The following is a 15,040-nucleotide window of genomic DNA, read 5'->3' as shown; positions in this document are numbered from 1 at the left end:
AACATATCACGAAGCTTTGGTAATTTAAATTAACAAAAGTTGATATCTAATTTTGAACGTATTAATTAGCCATATTAAAAGAGCCTAAATATTTCCGATTGTATTGTCTAGATTGTATTGTCGAGTATGCCTCTCATTAGTCTTGAATTAATTGTTTATTTTTAGTAACTTTTTAAGTTACAAACTGATGTCTTTAATGTCTTTAATGTCTTCAATTTTGACGATAATTTATTCTATTTATTCTATAGTTTTTCTATCAATATTATTAAGGACGTACATACAACATTTAATATGATTTGACATCAAGCTTACATCATTAATATGATTAGAATTTATTCATTTATTCATATACTGACTGCCCTTTCTCGCTATTAACCGATGATAATTGGTTCAGAATCATGATTTTTCACTACATCGTTTATTTTTATCAAGTTTGACTACATATGATATGGTTGCGATATACCGTCCTTTGTAACACGAAGGTGAGATGATTCTTAGAAATCTGTTATATTATCTATTGTAACTCGAATTTGAGATGTTCTTCATAATATGTTAATATAATTAGATATTTAGGTATTTATGTATTTCTGTGACTGATGAGGACTAAGTATAGTCGAAACGTACCATTGAAACTTATCGTCGAAAAATTGTAATTTGTGATTAATATTATTTAGCACATCTAACTATAGCTCGTTTAATGTATTGACCTGGATTTTACTATTTATTAATTTGTTGTAAATTATACGAGCGAAAAGAATTGATATTTATATATTGTTTATTTTTATTTAAAGATTGAAAGATCGTTTTAAAATTTTATAGTTCATCAAATATCTATTTATATAATTCTTTATTTATCTCAAATTTAAAATTATATATATTACCGCATTATACTGTTATACTGTTATAGTTTTATACTTTTCGATGAAGCACGAAAGCAACACGTGCGGTTTTTACATTATTTGAATCGAATTTTTTTATAAAAAAGCAGAAACGGCCAACGCACGCGTGCTGTTTTAAAGGGTGCGCCATTGGAAACGATTGCGCGGGGAGTTGTAACAAATGCAATTACGGTAATAATCCCACGGTAGGCAATAACACCGCACGCAGTTGCATTAGATGTGCCAGTACGCGGGCAAATGCCACGTTTATATTACGCAATCAGAACAGCGCCAGCAGATATCGTATGTAACTGTGTGTAACTAATGCAGTGCTATATGCGCTATGCGATATTAATGCACCGCCAGATCCAATTTACTGCTATTAATGCGGCATAGATACGTCGCCATTTCGCAGCCATCTTGGGCGCGATGAAATCTGAAATCAAGTATTCGACATAATACTTCAACTGCGGTGGCGTCAGGTAATTATGGTAAAACATGGTCGTGAATTCATTAATTATGTTGATTGGAGATGATTGTGCATCGTCATCCTATGTGCCAGGTAGACTCGCTCGTCACGTCGAGTTGTCCACCGAAGTTCTATCTCTCACCGAAAACAACAGACACAGTATTGTGTCCTATTCTATTTCATTATCTGCCGTAGCTCAATAATTGAATTCAATTTCGTCGCGTTTAATTGTCTCTGCCATTCTGAAGAAAATATTGACAATTAGGAGCGCGATCGTATAAATCGACGAGCAATTACGGCGGCGATAAAATGGGTGGTGATGTTATCGAATTGCCATAAACGTTGCTCTTTCTCCCCAATAGACTCGTGAAATCAATAGCTAACTGCTAACTGCTCGTTGCTTAGTTAATAATAAAAAGTGTGAGAAATCAGCGTGTAAATAAGAAATATCAAATACATAGAGGAATGAGGACTATCGAGATTGTAGAATAAACGGATATTTAACTTACGTATATCTACCGCAGAAAAATACTCTACGAACGCAATCGCGCAGAAAAAAGATATTCGTTTCAGTAGATGGACCGATAATTCCACGGCTCAAAACTCCTGTGACACGCCGGTTCATTGCTTCATCGGCTTTTCACCTTCTCCCGTTCGTCGTAATCCAAAAGAGATGTAAAACTCAGAGGAATTGGTAATATAGTAATAATGTTCTTTTCTCTTGTAATCAGCAATAAGAGAAAAAAGGAGAAAGCAGCCAGTGTTCCAGAAAATAGATGTCCGCCTGTTATCCAGATTAGCATTATTCCCCCTTTTATCGTTACCATAAAATCGTCTTAAGTTCCTTTCACTCTATTACCAAATCGATGTTGCGAGAAACTAGAGAAAACAGACTGGCCCGTTTCGCTTATTTCGACTATCAAATCGAGCAGAGATTTATTTGCTACGCGACAAGTAGATTCGATCGCAAGGCGGATCTCTCGCACGATAAAATAATACGTGTGCGTAAAATCGAGAAGTAAATTATATCCTTCTTGCTATAATTTCAAGCACATAACTTCAAGATAAGTAATATGAGTTATCAGATTTAAAGTACAAGCCTAGTTTGATACCAATTATTTAAATGTTTTGTTAGAAAAAACTTTTTGAATTCAGGGCATATTTATTTATAATTTTTACATCAACATTGAGAATGACCTAGTCGATGGTCGGAGCGTATATTTTTCATGTATATTGTAAGAACGATTATAAATGGTAGCAATTAATAACTTGCTGCTATTACTCTTAACCCTTTTCTATTAACAAAATTAAATTGTATATCCATCTTTTATGAGAGATTTTGTGAAATCTTCGATTTCAGATATTGAAAATCTCGAAATTTGCACATTTATTAAAACTTGACGTATGCGAGATTCAATTTTCCGCGTTTGAGGATAATAAACCCCCGTCACAATGTGGCGCGCGTTACTTTTGTCGAACTGAGAAGCAACATCCATTGTTCTAAGGGTCTCTAAGCCCCGGGGCGTGGTTATGACTAGCTTGGCATTTAATCCTGTCGTCGTTGTCGCCGGCTCCGTCATGGTAGTGAAATAGAGCCGGCGCCTCGTTGTAAATTCACCCCTGATTGCGAGCGGCGGTCTTCGTCCGCGCTGCCGTTCATCCTGGGTGCAAATGCATTGTTACACGAGACCGCTTTTGCGAAATCATAGAACGATAGCTTGGCACCGGTTGGGGGTAACGGTGGCGTCAGAAATGCGCTCTTCGCACGTAAACGTCATTTTGTCTTGGAAATTTTAAATACGCGATTTTGTGTTCGAGAGCAACGAATTATTTATGAATTAAATATTCTAGTTAATTTCATATTAATAACATTTTCCGTATTAATATTTTTTCGATTTTATATCCAAAGAGGAAAGATTGAAAATAGTAAAAGAGTGAAGTGTATCTATAAAATTTGACCTTGTTAGATATTTAGTAATCAAGATTTTAAACGGGTTTTTAATACTTGTTTGTTAATAGTTATATTTAAGCGTAATTTAAATAAAATAATGTTTAAGAGTATTAAGTGATATTTACCGGGTATTAATTTTTTATTTCAAGAACGTTAAGTCCGGTACTTTGGAGCGTTTTATTATAGAACTAGGAATTGCTAAATAAGTTGAGATAAATTAAACCATCTTCTTCCATGCTTTTTTCACTTTTTCTGTCTCGGCAGTCACTCATTAAATATTAGGAAGAAAAATATTTATGAAAACGTTTCAAGGCAATGCTAAAGCTTTAGGTCGTTGGGGGTGTTGGGGTACATTGCCGTAGTTTAAAATCTTATCCATGTTTCAGGAAACTTAAGGCTTTCGCAATTCAATTAATTAAACTCCTCGCCATTCTAATTAGAACATTCCCGACTTTTCCTACGCATTATTATCGAAATTCCTTTTTTTCTTCGGTCACGTTACCGAGCTAAATAATTAAAAGATTTCTATTTGTGCGCTAGAGTCCCCATTGCGTTGAATTAAATAATTTCAGCTCGAAAGCACATTGTAAATTGGGAACGTGTGTAGAATTTCAAAAGAATAAATTTCTCGTCGTTTTCATCGACATATGAAATTTCAGATGTGACCGTTGCACGTGAAAATACGACGTGAAAATTTATCCCGACATTGTGAAGCGATTAAACGGTTATTGTCCAAGTTATTCTATTCAAGAGCACTGGATATAGTTGTATTGTACTTAAAAAACGAGTTGATGTAGCATTATTCAATTTACTAGTAATAGTGAAGCAATCTTTCAAAATATACGTGCAATTTTTATTGCAACTTTCGAAGATAAAATATAATATCAACGTGCGTTTTTCTCATTACATTTGCATCAAAACTTTGTACTGAAAAGGATCCTAAACGAGGGTCGAAACGTTTACAGATTATTTTAAATTCTTATAATAAAGTTAAAAATTTTTCACACATGAACACCCTGTGTTGGCTCATATAGGCATTATTCTCAGCAATTGATTGAATCTCCTGAGCCAAATAACATCTCTTATTATTTAAAATATAATAGTTACACTCATGATTTCCAAATAGTTTTTTATACTATTTCTCTTTTCTCTCTTCACATTATATTTCTTCACACTGTATTCTTCTCTCACTCTATTTTATAAATTAGTATATTCTCGTTATTATTCAAGAATCTTGAGATGCTTCAAAAACATTATATCAAGGGATTCTGCTTCATGCGTATCACAATGTTATCAAAATTCAAAGCCCTTCTACATTATCTTGGTAATAATATCAGAGATAATATTAGTGATAATAACAACAATAATAAGAAATGCATTAAACCCACAATAAATTAATCAATTAAATCATATAATAAATGCAACTGTGATTATCTTATGGTAAATATTTAAAAAAAGAAATTTAATTACTTGTAAAAAGACGAGAAGTTTGATATTAAGATTATTTTATATTATTTTCAAATGTCATTTCGAATATTAATATCAATTTATCGCATGTGTTTCGAAAATATCTAATAAATTTATATAATAAACAATAAACAGGACGGGTGTATTCTAATCAAATGCGCAATTTGGTAAATGCCCGAGGTATGTAGTTGCTTCTGGAAACAATTCAGTGTTTCTGAAGGATTCACCGAGGGTAGCCATCGCCACTGTGGCCGGATTCGCCTTGAAATGTTGTTCTCGAGGTCCTAGTGGTAACAGGCAAGGCATGAGACTGGGGCATGGTTGATGTTGGGTCGAGAAGCTCTGCAGGCACAGGGATAGAGGTATGCTTTATCTCGGTGCTTTACACTCTATTACGTTTATTAAAAGCACACGCGGAAAGCGTTTTCCGAGATATCGACATAGGAGTAAAAATGAAGGAACTTTTTTACGATTTTTCGGAAAACTGTCTTTTGTTTATCAGAAAAATGATCACTAACAATATTAAAAGTTTTTGTTCTTTGCACGAAAAAATAACAAAATTAAACAATCATGATTTTTAATATTTCTCTTTTTATAACAGACTACCCTTTCTAAATCTTTCAACTACGTTTATTTTTATTCAAATCGTTATTAATGAAAGTTTAAAAATTAAAGAGAAAAAATTATTAGAAAGAATAAAGATATAAATAATTTTCTTCCCATTTAAAATACCTCAGAGAGAGATATCGACGTGGAACAAATTATATTGAATATTTTGTTGAAATAATCATAATTGACCCGCGACCTCTTCTTACGCGCTTATGGAGTTACAGATGACAATTACCACAGCATAATGGTATCCCGTTTTGCAAACTCGATGAGTTGCTTCTTAATGAAGCTCGAGTTGTGACACCCTCTTTGTTACTTTCTCGTTTTGCATCCGCTCCGCTTTCGAAGCAGAAACATTGTGTTACCTTCTGCCCCGTACAGAACGTTTACAAATTTCCGCAGAATCGCAAGAAGTTAAACTTTCGCTAAGCCGTTGGCAAAATGTACCATTCGTCGGCGTTCCGAGGTATCGTCCCCCGTCTCTCTGTCCAGAGAGTCGCGCAGAGTTTTGGTACGTCGAGCCTCGGCTGAAATTTCTCGTGAACTTTCATATCGCTTGAATCCCATCTCGCTTCTCTGGAGGAACAGAAACTTATTTCGTTATTGTTTCGGCGCGTCGTCGCCTCGCGGTTTAATCGTGGTCTTTCGCGTCTAACGTATTCAACGATTCGCACCGCGAGTTCGATTGTCGCAGGTGCAAGCGACAGAGTGAATGTTAAGCAAACGTATATAAGTATAGTATCTCATTCACCTCTTTCTCTCTCTTACGTTTGACTCACTTCAGTAATTAAATTCAACAATTCGGCGATCGCCAGAAAGTTCAATCGCGGCGTGGCTCATTGTGAGTGGAGCTCTCTGCCAACATCGTCTCCGGAAGTTTCGTCTGGGCGCGTATTATGCGCTTGTCACAACATTTCATTAAAAAGTTTCCGCCACGACGCGGATAAGGCGCTCCAAGCGAGCTCTGCCTCATAAGATGTGGCCACGACGTTCGCGATGAAAAGATTTTTTGCGCGGTATTTCACGGTTATCATCTTTTATCCTGCTCGGTGATATTCTTGGAGACTCTTGTTCTTGTGACGTATATCTTTCGGTCAATAGATTATTTGACTATTATTTCAACGTCGAGATTTTTACAAGTTAGCTGAACTTATATTGAACTTTTAGTAAAACAATTACAGTTTCTCTTTGTATAGATACTGTAAATGGTAGCATGTACTTTAGTATTGGGAAATCATTATACAACTACTATAAAGAAATACTAATTTAATCATAAAGAGGTCACTTGAAGTCATAACATATATTAAGTTTAGATAAATACACGTATAAGGAAATATCAGTCAAGGAATATAAAGAAATATTACAAGATAATTCTGATCGATAATATCGCTAGTTATTTGAAAATTTATGTGAAACATATATTTTCAAAAAGAAAAGAAAAAAGCATTTATTTTATTATTATAGAAAATATTAATGCGATTACAAAAAGGTCTCTTAGAATCATAATATATTTATCGTAAATTTTTAATAAAATTTTCCATGTATAAGATGTCAGTCAAGATTGACAAATTTTGATCGATGATATATCTGGTTATTTATGAGTTTGTATGGGAAATGCACTTTCAAAAATTACACTCAGAGAAGTTTTTGGTATTTATGACTGTAATTACATGTTACTATAATTATGGCTATTTTGCTATAATATTAGAAATGGAATGGTTATAGAATCGTTACAATTACTATAATTTAACTTATAATCATTATAGTTCAATTAAAATAATTGCAACTGTTCTGTTGTAATAATAATTTGAAATCATATATTCAATGCTAACCATATATTGTGAATAAAACATATTGTTACTGACATTATAACCATAATGATTGCTACTATATTATGGTATATAATTATATAATATGTAATTTATAATATATATATAATTGCTAAATTATATATAATATATAATTTAGTCATAAATAACAAAAACTTTTCTTTCAATGTACCAAGAAAAATGGTTTACTATGTTATAATAAAAAATTAATTCAATCACAAAAAGATGACTTAGAATCGCAATACATTTATTATAAATTTTTAACAAAATGTTCCACATGTAAAAAGATTTCAGTCAAGATTGCCCTTAAGGAAAAAAACTGATTAGCGTTCCAATAAACTGTTCAATTATACGGTAACTGATGGTATTTTATCAACTATTGATGCAGTATTATCAGTTATTGATAGAGCTAATCAATCTATTGAAACACTAATTAGTTCGTTTTTCTAAGGATGACTGGGTTTGATCGATATCTCTTACTTGCGAATTGTGGGGAATGTGCTTTTAAAAATTAAAGGAGAGGAGCCAATTCTCATTTAGATCGTTTAGAAGATTACGTTGTCATGACTTGGTTTCCTTCTCCATGGTTAAGTCATCGAGCGATAAGGACCCTCTTAAAATTCCCGGAAAAATAATCGTCCGAGATAGCCTGTTCTCATCGTAAAGTCGGTCAGATTGGAATTAAAATAACTCTCGGAAAGTTTTCGATCGACAGTGGGTTTGCCCGGTGACCGTATTTTGGATTTTCGCCTCATCTGCATCGATATTGATTCATTTATCGCGCGCGCGGATTTAAATTTATAAACATGACCCCGGAGGGAAGTGACAGTGGAAAGTTCGCCCTGTTACTCAAATATGCTTTGCAAACATATGAAGAATACATATGAATAAAAATTAGAGTATAAATAAAAATAAGGCAGTGAAAGTGTGAGAAATTCATGCAAATATTTCAACAATATTCTTTTGTGTGTGTGTGTGTGTGTGCGCGGGTGCGTGTGTGTGTGTGATTATAGTAGATAAAATTTCAATATTGAGCATGTTGCTTTTTGATTAAGTATATACAATCATTTCCTACGTGTATTTACTTGCTCCAGAATCAATTTCGCGAGGATCGGTGTTAAAGGTTTACAGAATCGGAATCGTACATCGCCAAACTACTTTTTCATTTCCGTTTTATAAAAATGGTTGTTGATCGTGGAAACGCAATCTCTCGCTTTATTGCGTCTGTTACGTCGCGGTAACACACACGCTCACAGATCGAAACGTAGCCCTTGATTGCCAATTTTGGAATTTACGATTTCTCTTCGTACGCGGTCGCCGCGGTACGGTATTTTACTCGCGCATCTCGCACGCAATGTGCATAGATCTGCGTCTCAACCTCGACTTGAGAAAGATAAGTGGGAAAACGGAGAAGGTATCGTAGTCAGAGTAAATTTCAACCGATTGAACATAGCTGTTTCGAAGTGGAAACGTGGTAGACTCCAAGACACAATATCCTGCCGCGTGTCATGTCACTCCTCCCTTCTCTTTCGACTCCTCGTGTCTTTTCATCCTTCCTCTCTCCCGTCACCCTTCCGAGACTGTTCCTTTTGCGTCGGATGAAATTCAGAAAATTCGCGGCACCTTTTCACCACCCTCGTAGGGAAGAGAAAAAGGCTAGAGAACGGGTCTTGTACCTCCTCGACTGAGGTCGCGTCTGCGAAGCTCCGGTATAAGAAGGCGAATAAATTCCTGACAGGCTGCGCTTTTCGCGAGACATTCTATTTCTCGCGACGGTCATCCGACTGTTCGCTCGCAAGACCGGTGACGAGATAAACGCGAGGACGTTCATCTCGGAGCACAGGAGATAAGTCTAACATAATTCCGCATTTCGGACAGTGAGAGATAATCGACGAAACATACGATGTCATAGTGCATTTCATTTTGCAGTAAGTTAATTGGAATATTATGTGCTGTAATATTCTAATAGCAGCAATGGTACAGAATGATAAAGCAGCAAGCCTATACGGAAAAAATGGTGCTACCAGTTCGAGCCTCTAACATTATTATTTTAATGGTTCAACAAAATTATTTTCAAATCTGTATCTGTTAAATTTTTATGTAGGATATTCTATCTAACTAAATAATTATGTAGGACACCCAAATTGGTTGATCACTTTAAGCGTCCTACATAATTATTTTAATGGTTTAACAAAATTATTTTCAGAACTAATTTTTAGGTATACTTATCAAAATCGTTCGGCCATAAATCCGAATAATTCTATAGAACATTAAAACTTTTTGCAGCATTGTTCATCATGCTCTTATTTAAAATTCCTACGTAATTATTTTGAGAGTTCAACAAATTTATCTTCAGATCTGTATCTAGTTATAATTTAATAAGCGAGCTCTTGTGTTTTTTAATACTCACTATATAATTCTATTTAAAACAGACCAAAAACCGAGCAAAATCAAAATGCTCTCTGCAGTTCAATTTTATTATAAAACAAAAACAATAATAATATTAGGACTCTCGAATATTAAACAATATAACAAACAAAAAATATAGTAGTCTAATGAGAGTCAGCGACGATAAACAACGCAAATATTATAGTGAACAATCAATACTCAAAGAATGGATTGATGTCTTCTTTATTTCGACTCTCGTTGGAGTTCTCCTCAGCAAGAATGATACAATTCCAATTAGCTCACGCATTTTTAAATGTTGTCGCTCTCGGACGTAGGTTCAAAAATGCGTGATCTTATTTAATTGTAATATACCTTTTGTTGAACATATTAAATCTTAAATAGTGAGTATATTACAATTAAATAAGATCACGCATTTTTAAACGTTGTCGCTCTCGGACGTAGGTTCAAAAATGCGTGATCTTATTTAATTGTAATATACTCACTATTTAAGATTTAATATGTTCAACAAAGCTTCACGATTCTTTTCATATTCCGTGATGATTATCAACGCTGCACTTTTGTGAGTGACTTAAGTATTGCGGACATGTGAGCTAATTGGAATTGTATCATTCTTGCTGAGGAGGACTCTCCAAAGAGAGTCGAAACGTTCAAATAAAGAAGACATCAAATCCATTCTTTGAGTATTGATTGTTCATTATAATATTTGCGCTGTTTATCGTCGCTGACTCTCATTAGCCTCTACTATATTTTTTGTTTGTTATATTGTTTATTATAAAAATTACAAAACGTTAGCGGCAAATGTTAGCCGCTATCGATTCATGATTGACAATTATCGTAAACAAGGGGAGCTCCTTTTCAAGAAGATTAAGCCCTGTAAATATAAATCGCTCTACTCACGATAATTACTAGACGTCTCTGCGTCTGGTGTAATGCACGCACATTGCAGGTAAAATCACGAATGCCATAATTTCTCAGTAAGATTCTCCGCGCGACGCGGTAAAATTATCTCGCGGGTCTAATAAATTTCCGACAGTTTGCACTTTCTCCACGTGACATTCCATTTCCCGCGACGGTCATCCTGTCTTCCGTCTACGGAACGACGGGGAGATAAACGTGAGACCTTTCTCCGAGTGCAGACAATGTGTCTTGAGAGCAATTCGATATTTCGCTAGCCTGACATCTACGATCGATTTGCAATCGTCCGATTGTCTTGGTCTCTACGGATGGGAAATAATGCAATGTCCACGGATATGACGCGCGGAAATCACTTTTATTCGAAAAACTGCGTGATACGATCACCTGTCACTTCGCCCTTCTCATCCAGACGGAAATAAATTTTCCTTAAACGTTCCGGAATAACGTTACGTTTACAAAGTAGTAATGACGGACCAGCGCAGGAACGATATTTTGATATTTATTAATTGACATACTTCTTTTTCATATCGGAACACACGATTGTATTTATTTTTAATATAATCGCACGACGCAGCAAATATCGATGCACGCATCTGGCGGCACAAATAATGGATTTAATATTTACTTTTAAAACTGCCAAATGTTTCGATTTACGTTTGCCGAACTTGACTCGCGTTTTCATTTAATCTCGCGCAGAAAGCTACTTCCACAAATATTTAAAAACGGCAATAACACTCGCAATTTTACATATGGAGCTTCTCACTTGTTTATCTATCTGTTAAAAACTATACTTTTTATTGATTCTGCATCCTACAACCAAATTGAAATGATACTCAACATGTGAAGATCGACCTGAATATTAAAAAAAACATAGCTTTTATCGTGTCGTGCAATTTTTTTTTAAAAGCAGCTGAAAAATAAAAACGGAATTAACGCAATTGTAACCGCGAGCGATGGAAGGAGCTTTGCATAGAAACGCCATTTAGAAGCATAAAGAATTGTTTAAATTTTTATTCGATATTTGTTTTTAATTATTATAAATCACAATTGAAGGCAATTATCAATAACGAGGAAAAGATGTGTTTTAAATCGCAAAAGTTATCAAGCAAGAGAAAGCAATATTTTCCGCATACGAATAAATTTATTGGATACATGAAACAGAAAATTAATGAGTTGATTAATTATACATAGCATCGATTGCATCACAATTAGGAACTTTCGAGCGAGACGCGATAATCTTGATGAGGAAAGACGAGAGTGAAGAATTACAGTGAAGACAACTGCAGTTGTTTCACTAACGATCCCAGTAACAACGGAATTTTCCCAACACCTTGGAAGACATTTAAGATAGTCGGCACGATCAAGGAAATATTTCGAAGACTTGCAAGAAGGAAACGGAATGTAGGTATTCGTTACGATTTTGCACGCAGTAAAGTTTTATTGCACGTTTACGGTGATTATTGCGACATTACTATGACATCAAATTGACGTTCTTAGTAGCAATGAGACCCTCAATGTGGCTGTCTCAAATTTCTTTTGTGAATAATCATTGATTGCGGCGGTAATTGAATCTTGACAAGGAATCTGTTCAATTTCATTCGCTGAGTTGATCTGCTGTAGGAAGAAAGCTCTTTCTCCTCATTAAAAATTATTTTTAATTATAGGGACGGAGACTTTTGACTTTTCTGAGTGTGAAGAATCTCATCCAAATGAGGGGAAGGGAGATAATTTTAAAATAACAAATATATTTTATCTCTTGTTGTATTATGTGTGAGAAATATATTTCTATATGTACATCAAATACTCTTTTTGTCAAATCACTCAAAATTTTTTATTTGTCAAAAATTAACATATTTTTTTTAAATACCTCGAATTTTGGAATTCAACCACCCACAGGAGCTCTGGAAAACTCCATACCCTCCATAAGAAAATCTCCGTCTATGTTTAATTGCGATTCACAATTAGAAAGAAATATCAAGTGGAAATTTAACGATGACATTTCCCCATGCTTCTAAATAGCGGGTCTATCTAGAAACATCCCCCATCACTCGCGGTCGTGCTTGTTCCAATGCAGGGAATGGCATTTCTACCGACAAATCAATGATAGAATCCTCTCCGTCGTAGCTGGAAACTGTGCTTGCGGTCTCTCGTGTCTGTCGTTACTTCCAATATCTCAGGGTAACGTAAGCTCACCTATTCCGTCGGCTTTCCCAATTCGGGGAATTTCGTCCGTGAAATAAAGCGAGCGAAATGGGGAAAGAGGAAATCACGCGGGGAGTCGAGCCGTACGATTTCGTCGTCTCCGTATAACTCGCGGTTCGAGCGAGAAAGCGAACGTACGTTCGGCGGATAAGATCGATCGTGCCGCAATGGACGACTCTGTTCGGGACTTGCATTTCGAAGGAGGGCATTATGCGACCCTACGGTCAACGGGAACGATGAACACTTGACCCTCCCGGGTGGCGATGGTTGAAAACGGCGTGTTGGTTCGCTTCGAGGGATAGCGAAGGAGATGAAAAAAAAAAGGAAAAGATTGCAGAACGATTGTAGCGCGTTGTTCGTTCAATTTACAATTTTGTTGAAATTAAATAAAATAATAATATTAGCGAGGGAGGCTTCAAGAATAAATTTAATACAAGTAAAATGCCTTTGTGAACCTTCGCAAATATCGATCCGCAGTTAAATATTTATAACGCGATTGATTCGCAACCATTTGAAATGTACCTACCAAGCGAAGTAAAGGTAAACGTTGTGACTCCGGATTTGTAGTCCTTTTCAGTTTTAAGTTCCGAGTCAAAACATTTGCGGTTAACTTGGTACATCCCAATTGGTTGCGAGTTGTATCTATCGCGCTATGAATATTTAATTCATGCACCAACATGGGCGGAAGCTCACGTAAGCATTTCTACTTGTATTACAATTTCATGAAATCTTTTGAATAAAACTATATTCGCGTAATATGCATTTCGCGTAAATTAACACATTTATATGCATACGTTAGATAATTCTTTTAAGGAATTAAGAACATTTTGTAACGTATGTAAACAATAAAATTATCACAATTATGAGAATGGTATTAAAATGAAGGCATAAGAAAGAATAAGTGAAAAGCCATATGGGATATATTCTTGTATCCGAGTGTTTCGTAATTGGATTATCGAGAAACGTAATAATCGTAATATTCGTCTCTCAAGAAATAAGGAGTGCGCGGTATGCATGCACTCGACCTTATTCAATACGGGAAAAATGTCGTAATAGTGTGCCGGGTAGTTTCAATACTCAGTAACGAATACGCGAGGACGAGCAAACGCGAACAATGAATAATGACTCCATTAAAAAATAATTCCTCTTGCATTCACGGCTAGCTATTCTCTTAATGCGAAGAAGCTATTACAATGTCTGTATGTATCCGATAATAATTATCTTTGCGTAAAAGAGATAGAAAGAAAGAGAACAGACAAGTATTCACTGGATAAATTCCGTGTAGAAAGAGGATACACGGGAAACATGCAATGTAAACTGTAAAGCTACAATTGTTAAATACAATTTGTTGGCACAGTAGCCAAGAAATTTCGATTCAATTCGTGTCGCTTCTCATGAAGTAGTAGGTATTACTTTATCCGGGAGAAAATCTCAACAATATTTCCACAATGTTAGAGAAGCATAGCAGGGAAGAAGAAAATAGCTGTAATGTTCGCAATAAAAATCTGAATCAACCTAATCCTTAAATAACCAGGTATTTACGTTTATTTTTAGCGTCTTTAAAGAAATGTATTATACATGATACTAGGAAAAGACATTACAAAGTCGTGTTATTTGAGAACACTTGACAAATAATTAATTATTAACACATTTATTATTCAGATAATTGTCGTTCTCTTTTATTGACTTTTACAGAACGAGAAAGCTACTTATAGTAGCGCCGAGAGAAACAGTGTTATATTTTAAAGCAGAGAATACAATAAAATCACGAATTTATAATTTAATTACAACAAATTTTACTGAAGGAAGAGCTGCATAATTTTAAAAATTAGTGAGCTCTATAACATACTGCGAGCTATCGAGAAATGGGGATGTCTCTAAACAAGGATATTCTAATGCAAAGTTGGTATTGTTTTCTTTGCTTTCAGGGATTCGCTGATTGGTTAATGCTATTTTACTACTGTATAAGTAGAAAAAAGTCAGCAAAACCAATATTGCTTGCCTTTCTTTTCTCCAACGAGCCGCAGTTTTCTATAGTTTAGTATAGGGAAGGTTCGTTTCAGTATATAATAGAGTTCACTGTTAAAAATAGAGCTCTAAAGGTTAATTCAGATTGCTTAGTATGATGTAAATGAGGTTTTCACGCTTCCAGTTAAATCTTGTACACATCCTGTATACATTTTCTACAAATTACTCGTAAGTTATTTCGCAGGGTGCTACTTCTGTAAGTTCTTACTACGTGTTGTCTTCCATCCTATATCGTTTCGCGGCATCCATTAATCACGAATGCTTGAAATCGCACCTCTCTCTC

At 35.1% G+C, this 15,040-nt stretch overlaps 1 protein-coding gene across 4 annotated transcripts in view; it reads right to left on the bottom strand.

Annotated features, from left to right (window-relative positions):
* The window catches only part of LOC108770740 (uncharacterized), a 310,951-nt gene that overhangs the window by 35,680 nt on the left and 260,231 nt on the right, over positions 1-15,040 (bottom strand). The window lies entirely within an intron of this gene.

The sequence above is a fragment of the Trachymyrmex cornetzi genome, unplaced genomic scaffold (assembly GCF_001594075.2).
Source record: "Trachymyrmex cornetzi isolate Tcor2-1 unplaced genomic scaffold, Tcor1.1 scaffold131, whole genome shotgun sequence".
Taxonomy (NCBI): Eukaryota; Metazoa; Arthropoda; class Insecta; order Hymenoptera; family Formicidae; genus Trachymyrmex; species Trachymyrmex cornetzi.
This window is presented reverse-complemented; position numbering and strand designations above follow the sequence as displayed.